This window comes from Danio aesculapii, chromosome 13 (assembly GCF_903798145.1).
Source record: "Danio aesculapii chromosome 13, fDanAes4.1, whole genome shotgun sequence".
In the NCBI taxonomy this organism is placed as follows: domain Eukaryota; kingdom Metazoa; phylum Chordata; class Actinopteri; order Cypriniformes; family Danionidae; genus Danio; species Danio aesculapii.
This window is the reverse complement of record NC_079447.1, coordinates 22,971,462-22,988,260: the sequence shown is the minus strand read 5'-3', so window position 1 is coordinate 22,988,260 and position 16,799 is coordinate 22,971,462. Positions and strand designations below refer to the sequence as shown.

At 37.3% G+C, this 16,799-nt stretch overlaps 1 long non-coding RNA gene across 1 annotated transcript in view; it reads left to right on the top strand.

Annotated features, from left to right (window-relative positions):
- LOC130239737 (uncharacterized) overlaps window positions 1–16,799 on the top strand; it is a 94,977-nt gene that overhangs the window by 49,355 nt on the left and 28,823 nt on the right. Inside the window, exon 2 of the long non-coding RNA XR_008838704.1 lies at window positions 7,918–8,036. This is a non-coding gene — a long non-coding RNA (uncharacterized LOC130239737). The remainder of the gene's footprint in view (window positions 1–7,917; window positions 8,037–16,799) is intronic.

Below are 16,799 nucleotides of genomic sequence, written 5' to 3'. Positions count from 1 at the left end.
AAATGGTCTGCTTTTATGCCAAGAACGCAACATTCGATCAAATCAGAACATCGAAAGACCACCAGTTTTTCTTTTATTTTTCAGATTTGAGCTAATCTAAATCACAGTCATAAAAAAACAGTCAATATCCACATTATTTGATGAATATTTCTGTATTTAAAGGACCATTCACACCTCTAGTTTGAAAAAAGTCAGGGAAGTGGGTGAGTCCAGCTTTGTTTAGGTGGGAGTGTCGAGTGGCGAAAGAGGGAAGGGTTTGCATGTAAAAGGGAGTTTTATTACATGCACTTATCTTATTTTCACACCAGCAACACAAACACAGATGCAGGAGAGATGGACAGTAATTCGGAGAGCAGCATTTACAGTGGATCTGGTAGCTTTGTGGAAGAAAAGGATTTTCAGCCAAAAATATTGTAGTGATATTAATGTAAACTTGGCAACTAAATCATTTTGACTTAGGTATGTCTTTAAAAAATGAAAGAGTACTGCTAACGATACCAAGATACTAATTAACTGTGCCATCTGTAATGTAAGGTAATGTACTATGTATTTATATTTGAATAAACATAAACATAGAAAATTGATCACACTTCCGTAGAGACAGGACAATCATCACAAACTGGAACTTTTTTTTTTTTTTTATAAAGAGACGAGTGGCAAATCTATATATCACCATTTGTAAATGTGAAAAGCTCTCGGGTAAAAATAAAATATTTCTTACAAACATTGTTGTCGCATGTTAGCAGACCACTGTAATCCACACATGTGTGTCCACACGCGAGCTGTGCTCTTATCACAGGATAATGGAAACAAACCATTTGTTGCAGCACATTTAAAAACACAACACTGATGACCCATGTCTAAGAACAATTATTCTGCTATTTGTTTGAATTACGGTTGGTAACACAACGTGGCGTCTTTCTGAACTCTGCAACGGGTAAAAAGAGCTATATCATGCATATAAATGACACTGATTGGTTCGAACCAAGTCTTTCTCATAAATTAATGAACAGATGTGCTGAAAACTCTTTGTACTGGGAGGTACAGACATCCAGTCCCCACTTTGGAATTTACACAATGACCTCATCGCCATGATGTAGCTTCAAAATTTGTTTTAAACCGGAAGAACGAATTTGCTCTAAACGCAAAACAACCAATTTTCACTTTTTTGTGAAATGTATTTGTCCTAATAGTGTTTTTGCTAAAAAAAAAAAAATGCATTTCTGTGTTTTGTGATCCGTTAAAGATCAACCCAAATGACCATTTACTCTAGTCATTTAGCTTTCTTTCTGCACAAATGGTTTATATATATATATCTTATTTTGTTCTTTAACTTTTAAATATTCTAAATTTAAAAATTCAGTGAATACCCAAGATTGTCAAACTACATAAAGAAGACAGACAAATGTTAAACACAAATGCTGTCCATATGGCTGTTTTTGAATTGGTTGAATTAGATGTTGAATACTTATGTGGTCGCAATGAGTAAAATGCTTATTCTTAGTAAATGATGTGCATGCTGTGGTGCTTTTTGTGCCACAGCTTGAGAACCGCTGATTTAAGATGCTGTTTGTAGTTTTCTCTTCCTTTGATTGATGTACTTTTGGGAAAGATGTTTTGGAAATTAAACCAGGCAGTGATGGCAAATTTAACAGTATTTTTCCAAATACATTTTTCAGTTGACATAACGGACTGTCCTGCAAATATACGGTTTGTTGCTTATATGCCTTCATAACAATTTACAGCTGTAACCACAGTTTCCACTGAATTATCATGTGGTAAAATTGTGGGAACTCACTATTAGCTACCACTGTCATTCACCAAAAGAAATGTACACAAAATGACAGGACCTTTAATTTGTTGTTGTATTGTTTGCAAAAAGATTTGAATAATTTTAGTTGTAATAAGAATAGTTGTTAAAAATTGAGATGTAAAATATTATTTTATACAGATGTGTGGATTATGTGCGTGACATTGTGCATCTCCTTTCATAGCGATGGTCTGTTCACAATGATGACAGATGTAGGTCACTTATATGAACATGACTTACAGTCAAGACCAAAACAAAAAGACCTGGTAGATGAACTTGATAGACACAGACAGACATTTGAAGTATTATTATACGTTTTAGAATTCACCTCATGGGTTATTCTGAATATTTTCAGTATCAGCCTATCCGATTTTAAAAAGTCATGCAAAACTCTACAGCAGCATCTTAAGCCAAATAGAAATGTTTTTTTCTGTTAAATGCTTGTCTTTGAAGGGTTCCTATGAGAGCCACGTTGAATCTGGAATAGCCTTTTTCTGAGTGGCATGAACATCTGGCCTGTGCAATGAATGCGTTTCTGCACAGTTATGCTTTTAATGCAAACAGCACTTTTTTTATTCAGGCTCCGGTCTTCTGCACCGATATTTGAGCCAAAGGGGGTTTTAGTGTAGGAGAGCTGTTGTCTGCATTATTAAAGGCAAAGCAGTTTATATTTGCTTTACTGAACAAATAATGACTGTTTTCAAATAAGTTTCCTTGACGTTCTCTTCCTCTTTAATTGGTTGATTAACCTATGCACAGCACCTATGTCCAAATGTTTAAGGACATGGGTGATTTTTGTTTGCGTATTAAGCTAGGAAAAGTGTTTGACACTGAAACTGCTAGAATGGCCATAGTACTCAGTCTGACCATTCATATAAGACGTAATTGTAATTAATAGAATTTTTGTCCCATCATATTTGCATTCAAAGCTTCTATTTAGAATTAAGCTTTGAATGTCTGTTGTCATATTTTATCGAGTCATTATTTTCAAGGCACTTGAAAAAGTAGCCGGTGCTAAAATGTATGTGGTCACTTTGACCGTTATGAAAATTCAAGGTAGAAAGACCCAGAACTCTTTTGTGTGTTATCATTTGAATGAAATGACAAATTTTAAATGAAATTTAAAGTCAGGTTATATTTATATAGGTTTTATTTTAACAACGTTATTATATAATAACTTCAAAATGACTGGCTCAGTTCTAGTGTTAAATAAATGGCATTCTTCAGCTTTTAGTTAAATGACACATTTTTGCTAAACCTCTGAGGTGGAAATTCTTTGACATCTGTCTGGCATTTTAAATGGATCTCTGAAAAAACTATCATGTTTTAATCAGATCATCCCTGATGATCTGGCACATTCTACTACAGCACTAAATGTCTTTAAAGTGTGTGCTGCAGAGTGCCTACGCAACAGGACTCATTTCGCTCTTAAATGCAACATTTGCTTTCTGCTATATCCCTAGGACATTTTAGAAATGTTCAATTGGAGGGAAGAGTGGCCAAATTGTTTCAATTGTTGACATTTTACTCTGGAGCTCCAGTTGATGATATCACTGATTTGGAAGCGAGGTGGAACGCTTGACCTGTTTGTTTTTGGGTGGGAGATAGTATTCCTCAGCTAATTTCCCTCTGATAAGTATCTGACAACACATAGTGTGGTACATTATCTCCGGCTGAGGAAAATGGTTTCTTCAGAGTGTGAATTGATTTTACTGGATGCCTGTGTGATGCGGCACTTCAAAATGCTCACTTTTTATTTTTTTGATTGAACCCATTTTTTTGCCGTCTCTATTTGCATGTAAATGATCAATTATTGCTTTTGGCAGGGTTCTGCCACCCAACTCATGTCTGTAGTGAGGAAACTGTACTATTTCACCTTAACAAATGATGTTTACACTCCCACCCCCCACTTCTATTCGCAATTGTCAACTGTTTGCACTGCTGGCTACATTGATTTTTTTTTTTTTTTTTTCTTTCTTTCTTCTGCATGTCATGACTCAACACTTGGTAGTCTGTTTTAATTGAATTGTGGGTGTGTTATGTGAAAATTACTGTTTTTTTCAAAGTTAATCCTACATTTTAGGACTATTGCGTGTAAAGGAGATTTACATGCATACAGGAATGTGCTGCGGTTTTTAGAGGTTGGAGAGAGGTCACATTTTAAAGGCAAATAAATGAGATTGTGAGGATAATGGATGTACTTTTAGCATGGATATTCATATAAAGTCAGGAGAATCACATCTGAATTAAAAAGGTAGTAATCATTTCAATAAGGGTTGCACAATATTGTAAAAATTACACATTTTTTTCCCCACATGTTTTTTTATTCTGCAATACATATTTCCATATGATTACAATTTCTCTAGATGAGTTGAAAAACTGTTTAGCAAGAATTTATTATTTTAGCTTGATTGGGATGATTCATAGGTGGTGCATAGCTTAGAACAAACAATCTACAAGCATAGATAAATTCAATAAAGAAAAATATGCAAGTTAAATAACATAAATCTAAAATTAATCGAACTGTATTCAGGTTTACAGTAATTTAATAATCAAATACTGCATCATTTTATAAACGCTTCAATAAATTTAATCTTTATTATTGATTTTTTCAAAGTTACAAACTGTACAGTTTAGATGCAAAAACCTCTAAATGCCACAATTGTAAGCAGGCTCTTGTGTGTATGTTCCGTAATATCACTTTTATGGCAAAGAATAAGTCCTTTTCCTGGTTTTTAAAGTGAAATATCTCAACATAAACAAAGGAGGCTGGGAAAATGTCCATTTTCGATGGGAATTTCAGACTGCACTTAGAGGTTTTAGCGTCTGAACTCTTCACATTTTCTTATGCCTGAATGCTTTTAAAACCCTCACGCAGTCATAGGCCTCAAAAAAAAAAAAAAAAACACTTGTAAAATGATAAATTATAGTCCAAGCACAATGTTGCGTATTCTTGCAATGTGTGATATCGATGCTGAAACGATATATTGAGCAGCCCTAATTTCAATGTTATCTAAAATGTTATATAATATATGTGAGTATATAAACACACAATTTCAGTATTATATAATATATGAATGCACATATTCTTTGTATTTTTTAAAAGTATATTATTGTATATTAATTTCATATTCATTTAGCAATGTCTGTTTCCGTAACTGTCAGTGATTTTTAACACATGCCTTTAGCTGAGAAGCAGTTATGCAATGTTTGTGAATGAAAGATGACTTAATTTTAGCACTTTATAAAGAGTGATCACAAAGCATCAACACTTTTTTTTTTAAGCACATGCAGATCAGCAAAAGCTCTGATCCTTCAGATAATCTATCTCATTTTAAAACACATTTCTTTTTTGAGTTTTTTTTTTTTTTCTTGAACCTCACCGAAAAACAGTTGATACTCTATATCGGTTTGATTTGCTTTAGCTCCATTTTCTCTTCCTAGATCTGCATGTGAAAGTTGATTGCAGATATGCACCAAATTTTCCACTACATTTATTTTCTCATGAATGTTTGCATATTTCAGTGATTGCCTTCTAGTGGATTCAAATATGCAGAAATGGCAATCTTCCTCTCCTGGAATGAAGCATGTACTCATTTCACAGCCTCTAATTGCGTTTCTGTAAAACGGTCAATTGTTCCACTTGCACAAAGACTAAAGTAGATGCTAAAGTAGAATCCTCGCTCTGATCATTCGTATCGATGTTAGTTCACTCACACCCACAGAAAAAGGATTACTTGAATCTGTTGAAGTATTTGAATTTGATTACCTCCTTAAGTTGTTTCTTGTGTCATACAATGCTCTGAGATGGTTTTTGATTGCTATGGTGTTAAAAGTTGTTTTTCTGCAGTATCTGGTTAGCATTTTAGCATTTACAATAACATTGTAGTCATTTTTAATGGATTTTTGGTTAAATGTCTGTGATTAGCACAGAGATATCTTCATAATTCATCTTCACGATTCATACTTTTTTATATGCCTGAAAAAGCTTATTGCTTAATATGCCTTATCAAGGCTACAGATGTAGTCAAGGACAATGAATGCTATAACACTAAAGAGTTGTGTGACTAGAAAAAACTTTGGGTTTTCCGATTGTGTGGAATTTCTTTCAAATTAATGACTGCAAAAGTTGCCAGAAGTTGAAGTCATAGTGAACATGGTGTCGTTTGATTAAAATGTTGTTGGTCACTTTATTTCTGTGATAATCCAATACAAAAATCCTCTTGGGTTTTATAGAGGGAACCCAGGTTATACTAACATCCAGGATGACCTACAAACAAAACTCATTAATGTAATGATTTTCATTTTCCACCTGTTAACATGCATGTTCTGTGATCCATTCACAAGTGGTCAGCTGTAACTTTTCTTAACCTGCACACAGATGCATCTTTTACATTCAACCATTGGAGCATTTACTGTATATTACTTTGTAGGCTGTTTACCCTTCATACCTTCAGAAATACCCACAAGACGCAGATTGCTTTATCGAGAACGGCATTCCAAATCTTCAGGCCAAGTGCATAGAGCAGCAATCTCACTACGTAGGGCGGTCACATTCGGTTTAAGTGCCTGTAGACTAGTCGTCCACTCTGATGTTGCACTTCCAGACTAGTTAGTCTCTCCTCGTATGATTTCATATCTGAAGTTACCGCAGTTAGTGTGTTGTGCACTTTTTTTCGGAACTCGTAGCTGTATGTGTGTCAAACTTTTGTTGAGTTACGTTTTCCGAAGACTTGGATCGCTGCCATTATTGTAACGCCATCAATCATGCATGTTTCGTCTTTGGCTGACTCGGTGGACCTTTTTCTGACAAGACTTTCGACATGAAGGCGCAAGGTTTAGAAATAGTCCACAGAACAATTTAGTAGCTGTGACAACAATAAACTTGAAATATGTTGTAAATATGTATTTAGTAAATTTAAGAATTAGTTTGCAGCGCTCCTGACTTTGCGACTTCACATGGCTTAATATGAAGTCTCCATTTACTGTATATTACAACAGCAGTTCAATCCAATACATTTTAACTACCTCTGGAAATGGAAAGGCTCAACAATTGTCAAACTTTCTTACACCTGTATTTATTGTCCTTAACCAAACCACTTTTTCACTGTCTGACAAGTCCAAATGATGTGCCTATCAATGGTGATCCAAGTGAGATCCAAAAAACTGCTCAACAGTTGCTTGAAGAAGTTAGAAGCTTGGCTCTTCTCACTATGTCTTACTTTTGCAATTTGACCAGCACAACGGAGACTCTGTGTTCTTGTGTTTGGGGCAGAGCTGCACATCGCCATCCGCTGATCCTGATTTTAGCAGCTTAGAACATATGTGTATCATGCTCATCGAGATGTGGTGATCGGCCATCCAATCCAGTTAGCAGATATCCGAGCCGGGTACGATGAGAGGGCTCTGTCATTATCACTTGCACATTCATGCCGCACATTACCGTCTGACCTTCCCGTCGCTGTCACTCAAAAACCGGCACTGGTTCTCTGTCACAGAGTGGACATCCATGCCAAGAAACCAAAGATTCTCCACCCCTATCACTTATACAGGGTTAATCGCTGCTTAATTGGCTTACCTGGCAACGTGCGATCACTTGTGAGGTCGATAAATTAGATTTGGTGTTGACAGATAACGCTCTACATGCTTATGGCGCTTTCACAAGAACACAAAGCATCGCTGTGCCTTTTTTTAACCCCCGTTTCACTCTGTCCTTACCTCTCAACGAACTGTGAAGGAGCTCGCCCATCCGTTCAGGAAACGTATCGTATTAAAGCATGGTAACTGTTATATGTAATGAATTTTGGATTAGGAGCGACAAAGCGGCTCTGTGGTAACCTTTTAGAAGGACGCAGTTTATAGCAGGACTCTACTCCCAGACACCCCAGGGTGGCTGCGTTTTGATGTCACTCTCGCTGAAAACTCCCCAGCGCAACACAAACAAAACATGCCTTACCAGACCTGTGCGGGACACATCAGTAGAGCGGGAAATGTCAGATCGTCAGGGGTGTGCGTGTGAAGTGAATTACTCTGGTTTGGAGAACGGCCCTGGGAGGATACTCTAATTTCAAGCTGAAGGTGTAACGTGTCTTTTTCTTTGTTCGCAGGTGCGGTGGACCCTAGTGTAGACTGGAGCTCGCGGAGGGACCTTCCCCACGGACTATATGCAGGGAGGGGAGGGGGAGGGGGGGCTGCTGACGTTTCACCCCACCTCCAGAACACACAGGTCGGCATGCTTTAAAATCTGATATGTTGCTTTTTTAAGAATGTCATTCATGTGCTTTTTTATGTTCTATATCATACTGACAAACTCTTCAGTAAGGCCCAAACATGGCCTTTTATTATATGTGTAATTAATTAGTTATTACATAATTTTAGATAGGTTAAGTGTGTTTTTTTTATTTATTTATTTTTTGCTTTGATAGTTCATCAAATTTTATGAAACTGATATGCCTGTTTGAAAAAAATTAAATAAAAAAATATAATTAGGTAATTATAAGTGATATACACTACCTGACAAAAGTCTCGTCGTCAATCCTAGTTGTAAGAGCAACAAATAACAACTTGACTTGTAGTTGATCATTTGGAAAAGTGGCAGAAGGTAGATTTTACCAATGAATCATCTGTTGAACTGCATCCCAATCATCACAAATACTGCAGAAGACATATTGGAACCCGCATGGACCCAAGATTCTCACAGAAATCAGTCAAGTTTGGTGAAGGAAAAATCATGGTTTGGGGTTTCATTTAGTCTCGTGCAAGAGATCTGCAGAGTGGATGGCAACATTAACAGCCTGAGGTATAAGGACATGTGTCGGTTACATTACAAACCATAGGAGAGGGCAAATTCTTCAGCAGGATAGCACTTCTCATACTTCAGCGTCCACATCAAAGTTCCTGAAAGCAAAGAAGGTCAAGGTGCTCCAGGATTGGTCAGCCCTGTCACCAGACATGAACATTATTGAGCATGTCTTGGGTAAGTTGGAGGGTTGTAGATGAATCCAAAGTATCTTGATAAACTCTGGGAGTCCTGCAAGAAAGCTTTCTTTGTCATTCCAGATGACTTTATTAATAAGTTATTTAAGTCATTACAAAGATGTATGGATGCAGTCCTTCAAGCTCATGGAAGTCATACACAATATTAATTCTTTTTCCACTGCAACACTTCTGATACCAAATGACCAACTTGAAGTCAAATTATTATTTGTTGTTCCTAAAACTTGGATGGGTGACAAGACTTTTGCGAGGTAGTTCATATTATATAAAATGTTGTTCATTTTTGTTTATTCTTACATTTTTTTTATTTTAGAGCCATAATTAATGATATTTATTTTAATTTTAAAAACAACTATGAATATGAAATGAGGTTAGTACTTTTGTAATATTTGCCATATTTTTCTAACTTGCCCTTAAAAATATTTATTTATTTGTTTATACAATGTATATAATGTTTATTTATTGCGTTTCATTTGTTTGTTTGCTTGTGAATTGGGGCACTGTTATCCTAACAAATACATGGAAAAATTCAGAGAAATAGTGATGTTACGGTTCAAGTTCAAACACAGTATCTCTTTATTTGTCATTTGTGATGCACTATGTGATGATTTGAGCAATCTGCTTCTGTCATTCCGTATATTAGCTTTGAGTATTAAAAGTAAATCTCGTTTGACCCCTGGTATACCCCTAGTATTGACGCAAAAATGTTGATAAGGAGATTTCATATGGTGGCCATGAGCGTATATAAATAACCCCCTTTGTCTCAAAACGCATGTCAAATCAGCAAACGGTAACAACATTTCAAGCAGCTTAGAACAAAGTGCGTAACATCTGGATAATATTTGACCTTTGCACACCGTCCTCTGTATTGGCAGCGGGTCATTCTCATTCTCTGCCATAAGCTGTGAGATGTTTACATATCCTGTGTGATTATGCCTTTTCATGAGAGCATGAGGAGAACATGCTGACTTGATTTGGCCAAATTGGAAGCCTGTGAGTAATATAGTGAGTGCAGAGCTAGGCTGGATGGACGTCTGGTAGTGTTTATGCGCAGGGTAGCTGCATCTGCACACGGCCCCGTCCTGCGGATGCCTCGTACCCTCAGGCCTCCAGCACCTGCATAATAGAACAACAGAGAAGAAAGAGAGGGGAAATGGATCAAATGACAAGGGCTTGGGTTTCTCACTTCAAATGTTTCTTATTTTTTTGGCTCACACCAGGAAAATACTTCAACGACCTCAGAGAGTTACGCATCGATATGATGGAGCGGCCTTGTCGCAGTTTCGTAAACATTTGTCTTCTTGCGTGTCTGGCTCTTCTGCTCAATGTCGCTCTTAGAAATTCATGGAGGGAAACGGATTTCTCTGAAAGTTTCACCGTCTTGCCTTGCACAATTATTTAAAGAGGATATCATGACACTCAGATTTTTGACATGTTTAAGTGCTGTAATTGTGTCCCTAGTGCATCTGTCAACCCAGAAAATGTAAAAAAGGAGAACTCAGTAACTTTGTTTTAATAAGCCTTTTTCTGCAAATGTGAAAACAATGCTTTCAGATTTCTCTCCCCTAGTGACCATTGTCTGTGACTGTATTCACTGGAAGCAAAGCTTTCTCAGAATAATCCCAAAAACACTCAACTGTATAAACACATTTATTGTCAGACGTTTTATGTTTTCTGTAAAGATAATTATATTCTTTTACTAATATTAAAATATTTTTTGTGAAGACCACACATTGGAAAAGAGCAGGAACATGTTAAACTCTAAGAGTTTAATCAGTAGATCTCTGACTACATTAATGTAGCTACTAACCATTCAGAAATATACTGGTTCATTCTGTAAGTTGTAACCTCTTACTCTTCATCATTGCCTTTGGTTGAACATGTAAGGGCTGGAACACACCAAGCCAATGGTTGCCCATTGGGTAGTTGGTTTGGTATGTTCCACATGTCACATCTCGTTGGGTTAACATCGGATCGAATTGGCCCGATTTAGCATGTAGAATCGGCATCAGAATGTCACCTAAAGAGAGTGCTCTGGCTGGTTATGCAGAAATGAACCAGCGCACGAGTATGACGTAGGAAGTGATGTAGCAAGTAAACGATTCAAGTCAAGAAGGATCACAAAAAGGCTACATTTGCTACGTTTTTCAAATTTTAAGCAAACGATATGGATTATTAGATTCTCAGACATATTAGCACGAGCGAATTTATCTGCGGTTAGTGATAATTACTGTGATAATGGTACTAAAAGCTGCTTTGTTTTCGTTGGAAGTTCGGTTTTCCTTTACGGAATGAGAAAACACTTGATTCAATCTGCTTACTTCTGTTTGGTGTGTTCACGTGCAGCTTTTTTGGTCCAGACACTATCCAACGTGAAGCAATAACACAGTTGGGTTTCGTTAGTGATAGTTGTTTGGCATTGACTTGGTGTGTCCTAGGCCTAAGGCTGCTCTCTACTACTGGTCATTTCTGATAATTTGGCAGCATGAGATTGATTGTGTTGTTGTTTCTGAAGTGTCAGAGTAGGGTGTATAGGCAATGCCTTTTCACCTGGAAAGTAGCAGCTCATTTGCATTTAAAGGAGCATGCACTAAATCAGTGTGTTTTAGCTCACACCCAGATATATGCACGTTTAACAAGTTATAACAAATTATCTATAAGCTATTTTAAGCTGGAACTTCAAAGACACATTCTTGGGAGACCACAGATTTGTTTCACTACTTATGAAAAGGCTATCTTATGTCCCTTTTTAATATACCCCACCTACTTTTTAGTCAGAGATTAAGAATTGGGGCAAGGAGGGAAATAAATAAATAAAGGTGGCAGTTAATCTCGCTTAGTGCAGTGTGAATGCTGAGCAGTGCTGTGGCCTGACAAACATCTGCCTCACACACAGTTGAGCGGGATCAGCTAAAGCGATTAGCGCGCTCACGTCAGCCTGTGGAGACGGTGCCCGTTACAAAAGCCAGAACACCAGCCTTTCCTCCCACTCTCCACCTGGAACACTGACACTGCGGTGAGAGGCCCCGCTCCGGCAAAACCAGCACACTTTTCCAATCCACAGACGCTCTTCTGTCTGCTTTCCCTCTCTCTTTTAGAACAAAAGCAATATGTAGCTCAGAGGATCGAACAATCTGTCGGTGTACAAAAGCAGATGCTTATCACAGCTAGAGTTGTATCTGAAAGCTCTTAATTAGCGTGTATGTAATGAAATATGCCGTTCATTAAGGCGCAATTGTAATTTTACACTTGCTTTGCACAGAACTGGAGGCTTCCTTGATGTGATGGCAGGCGACCTTTTACATTGTTGTGCATAAAGGGAGACTGTATCCTGCACATGCTCTTACAGTTAACCTCATTGAAGCAAAGGAGGGGTGATGCTTCCTGAAAAGGGGTCTCTTGTTCACATTTGTCTCTTTTTTTAGGTTCTTCTGCATTTAATTTATGTTTCCTGTCCATTTTACTGCAAACAATCTTATTAACCTTCATATTTATCTTGTTTCCCAGTACATCATCCAAATATTTTAACATATAACTGATAAAAATGTATTTTACTGTAAGTTGTAAGTTGGCTTTGATGGATTAATTTTTTTGTCATTGTATTTAGAAAAACAAGCTAGCTGATTGCGTAGCATTCATTGTTTATTGTTGTAAATGTTAATTATGATTATATTTTACTGCAGACATGATAAAATATATTTATTGCCCTTTTTAAAATCAAAATCTCTTCTCTTTTCTCTTCTTTTATAGCCATAACCTGTTCATCTTTTATATTCAGTCTTCCCTCTCCATTTCCTTCTCTTTTTTTTCTTCTCCTTTTAATCTTGACGTCCAAATTCGAGTGTCCCCAGCCGTAGCGAAGGCAGCATTGCTTTGTATGAGGTTGACTTGCTGCTTCTCCCTCATTTTTCATCAGTATTGTGACTTACTTTTACCTTGTGTGGCTCCTCAGACATGGTGGGATAAAATTTGTTTGAATTGTAATGCTTTTTAGAAAATACTGTAAATATGAATATTATATATTACATTATATAATGTAAAGATTGTTTTTTTTTTATCATTAACCTCTAAAATTCCAACAGTGTGAGTTCATTGAGTAGTTTAACCAAAGTTCCTTTAAGTCAAGTCATTTCAGTCTGTGGCCATGTTTGAAACGCCTCTAAGGAAGTATGCATTCTGGCATTCTGTCTGAATGAGGAAACATCAAATTCTCCAAAACTGTTTGCCAAGCTAACTATTACATTACATATTTGGAATCAACATTAAGTTAATAATAAACCACAACAGTCTCATAAGTTTCGTTTCTAAATATTTTCAGGTTCCCCAAGTAAATGCGCATACACACTTGAAAGGAACAAGATCACGACACCAACCTTATTTATATCCGTTCTACGCATTATCATCTTCTGGATAATGCTTTGTCAGATTGTGCTGGTCTTTTGAAGTAATCCACAACTTGGTCTTGATGGTGAATCTCCTCCAGAAATGACAGCGACTCTGTTTACAAGTTTGTGGACGATTGAGTAATTGCTGTCATGTGATGTGTATTTGACAGGACGGACTGTACCCTGCGTTTGTTTCATACAGATTATAAAACCAAACAAACTATTGTTTTCAAGTGCACTGGGTTCATTTAAAATGACAAATTTCAAGCTTTATTTGGATATATTTCCTATGACTGTGGAGCAAGTATTCACTGAGATTCCAGTCTGTTGGTTGACCACCAAATTATCGTAAAAGCACACATCTGGTCCAATCTTTTTCCCCGGAGAAACGTCAGTCTATAGCGATCAATGATTGGCTCCTGTACAAGTAGGCGGGGCTTTATTCACCATATTGAGTTTTACACTTTTCTCCATTCAAAATAATACGAGTGACATGTCTTGTGTATTCTATAGTCTTTGGTTTTACTGACCAGTGGCATGCAAAGGGAGAGACTGAAAACCTGTCAGAAAACAGCCATTATTATTTTTATTATTTTGCCGTTTGGTGATGCTGCTCGATTTTCATAAAGATTGAAGACGTTTTGCATTCAGATGACATTTATGTCTTCATTGCCTTCTATACCACATGATAAAGCACTATGGTAAGAAGAGACTTTGACGGTGAAGTTTTTTTCTGGCCATGTGTACAAGCCACATGGTGCGTTTGATAAAGAAAAAGGATGTCAGCACTTGCAGGATTAGCTCACACCACAGGAATTAACATCAACATCCCCAGCTCCTGTAGCACCCAGGATTTCATTTCTCCTTGATATCTAGCCTGCGCAGTTACAGGCGGAAAACCTATCTGAGGCGAAGAAGACTCCCAATTCTGTTTCTCTTTTCGATTTGTGGGAAGGTAGTCTTTACCTCTGTGAATGACGGTGTTCTCTGTTGATAATAGCAGAGCTTCAACCAGTAGTAAGAGTTCATTAAAACTGTGCTTTTTGAGATATTTACTCTTACTTTAAGTATTTAAACTACAGTAAAGCTATAATTTAAAAATAGCAGCTAGCTATAATTGTATACTACTGCTAAAAATAGTTTTGAACTTTAACTTTTTGGATTGAGAATCTCACCAACTGAGCAATACACGAACAGCAGTAATTTTGTGAAATATTACTTTTTAAATTTAGTTCAGAATGTAACTTGGCAGAAATTTTAGAAATCGTATTTTAATATGCTATTAGGATTGAAGCATTTTTTTCTTATAAAAATGTAGAGTTGCTGCTTTATATCAAATGTAAAATGTGATCAGTTTTTAGGATTTTTGACTGAATACAAAGTTTAGAAGTTTACTGTAACTTTTAATTCGTTTAATGCTTCCCTTGCTAGTACTTATCTTGGAAAAAAAATTAATGATCTTAATTAGTCACTCCGTTAAACTTAAATTTACACAGCACAACTAATAAAACTAAAAGCATCATCCTAATTAAGTTTGCACACTCTATAAAAATGACATTGAGAGTGTTCTTTTCAGGGAATGGATATGTAGATCTATTTTTTTTTTTAATTGTTATTTTTCATTTGTCAGAGCGAACAGTTACAGAAATCATCCTGAGATCTGAATGTTGGGATTATCCGTATGTTTGGTTGTATAATATACTGTTCAGCTACCAAATATTAATTCATCACAATAAACTATGAAACGTGAGACCTCAGCCTCACTCTTAGTCAAATAACACTGCTTTGCCAAGAATTGCCTATATACTGGCACTTTGTTGTTGTTAATGGAGGTTTGCCATAGAGCTACTTTACTTTTTTTTTCATTGTTGGCACAGATTAAGTTCAACACCCCTTTGAATGGAAGGTGTTGAAACAAGCTGAAATATCCCTTTTACCGATGCCAAAAGTGCATTCATGAAGAGCACTGACTGTGCAATGCGGGACAGATGTGGTGATTCCTCTGGAAGTATGTCTTTTGTGCGGAAGGGAAATGAAAGCTTATGCTGGGATGTTCTTCATCGTGCTTCTGGAGGTGAAGAGGCTGAGGATTGTGCATCTGTGTTGCGTTTATGCCATTGACAGCTAGCATCCTAAAAGGGCTCACAGTTTGACACTTTGCCAAAGCTGATAGTCAAGAACACTGTTTTGGTCTAGCATACATTGGAGCGGGCCAGTAGTCTTGTAACCTATTGATTTTAGAGACTCAGAAACAACTCGCTGGGAAAAATATGGTTTCTGTGTATTTTTTGGAACTTGAGAGCTTTAGGTTTTGTACGTTGCGAGTGTGTGGAGAAGCACTGCTAACACATTAATCATTTTTCCTTTTGTGTTCCGCATGTAACAGAGGCCAGCTAGTGCAAAAATTCTCACTCACTTATTTAGTGTCTTGTTAGCACACCCGCCTCCCATGCCAAAGACCTTGGTTCAAATCCTGCTTGATGCGGGCAGAATACAACTGGAGAGTTCACTTTGGAGTTTTGACCTGAATGGGAGTGGGGTTTATGTAAGTGTTACAAGGGTCAGCTAATAGGAGCTGTGCAAGTAAACCTCACTCGCCTAGCCTCAAGTGGGGTTATACTGGTGCCGTGACCCGGATGGGGTGAATATAAGTTTAAGGGGTGAAAATAGCAGGGGCTAGGTAGTAGTAGCTGTGTGAGTACACATCCTTCTGGCCTAAACAGACACTGCAATGACTGAGTGTAGAGGTTGCGTTTTTTATCATCCGTATTAGCACCCTTCTACCATGCAGAAAACATTAGTTTGCATCTTACTTGGCAAGGAGAAAGTACAACTGGGGGGTTACAGTGGTGCCGTGACCTGGATAAGCATGGTTCAGTGAGGTTGCGTGTAATGGAGGCTCACAAATTTAGTTCTTGTTAGCACATCCGCCTTCTATGCCAAAGACCTTGGTTCAAATCCTGCTTGATGTGGGCAGAATTCAACTGGAGGGTTCACTATGGAGTTTTGACCTGAATGGGAGTGGGGTTTATGTGAGTGTTACAAAGGTCAACTTAAAGGAGCTATGCAAGTAAACCTCACTAGTTATAATATATATATATAACTGACCATATATATAAACTGGGCCGCAAAGCAATGTTCCAGCAAACACACCTCCAAGATGACCACTGGCTGGCTAAAGAGGCTCAGGGTAAAGGTGATGGACTGGCCAAGCATGTCTCCAGACTTAAACCCCATAGAACACCTCTGGAGCATCCTGAAAAGGAAGGTGGAGGAGCACATAGTGTCAAATGTCCACCACCTCCGTGATGTTGTGATGGAAGAGTGGAAGAGGATTCCAGTGGCAACCTGTGAAGCTCTGGTCAACTTCATGCCCAGGAGTATTTAAGCCATGCATGAAAATGATGGTGGCCACACAAAATATTAACATTTAATTTTTTTCTAAGGGGTGTACTCACTTTTGTTGCCAGGGGTTCAGATATTATTGGCTGTATTTTTAGTTATTTTGAAGGGACAATAAATTTACACTGACTACTTTTCATCGTGCCAAAGAGTTATTTCTGCAGTGTATATAGGGTATATAGAGTTTATATAGAGTTATATATTTT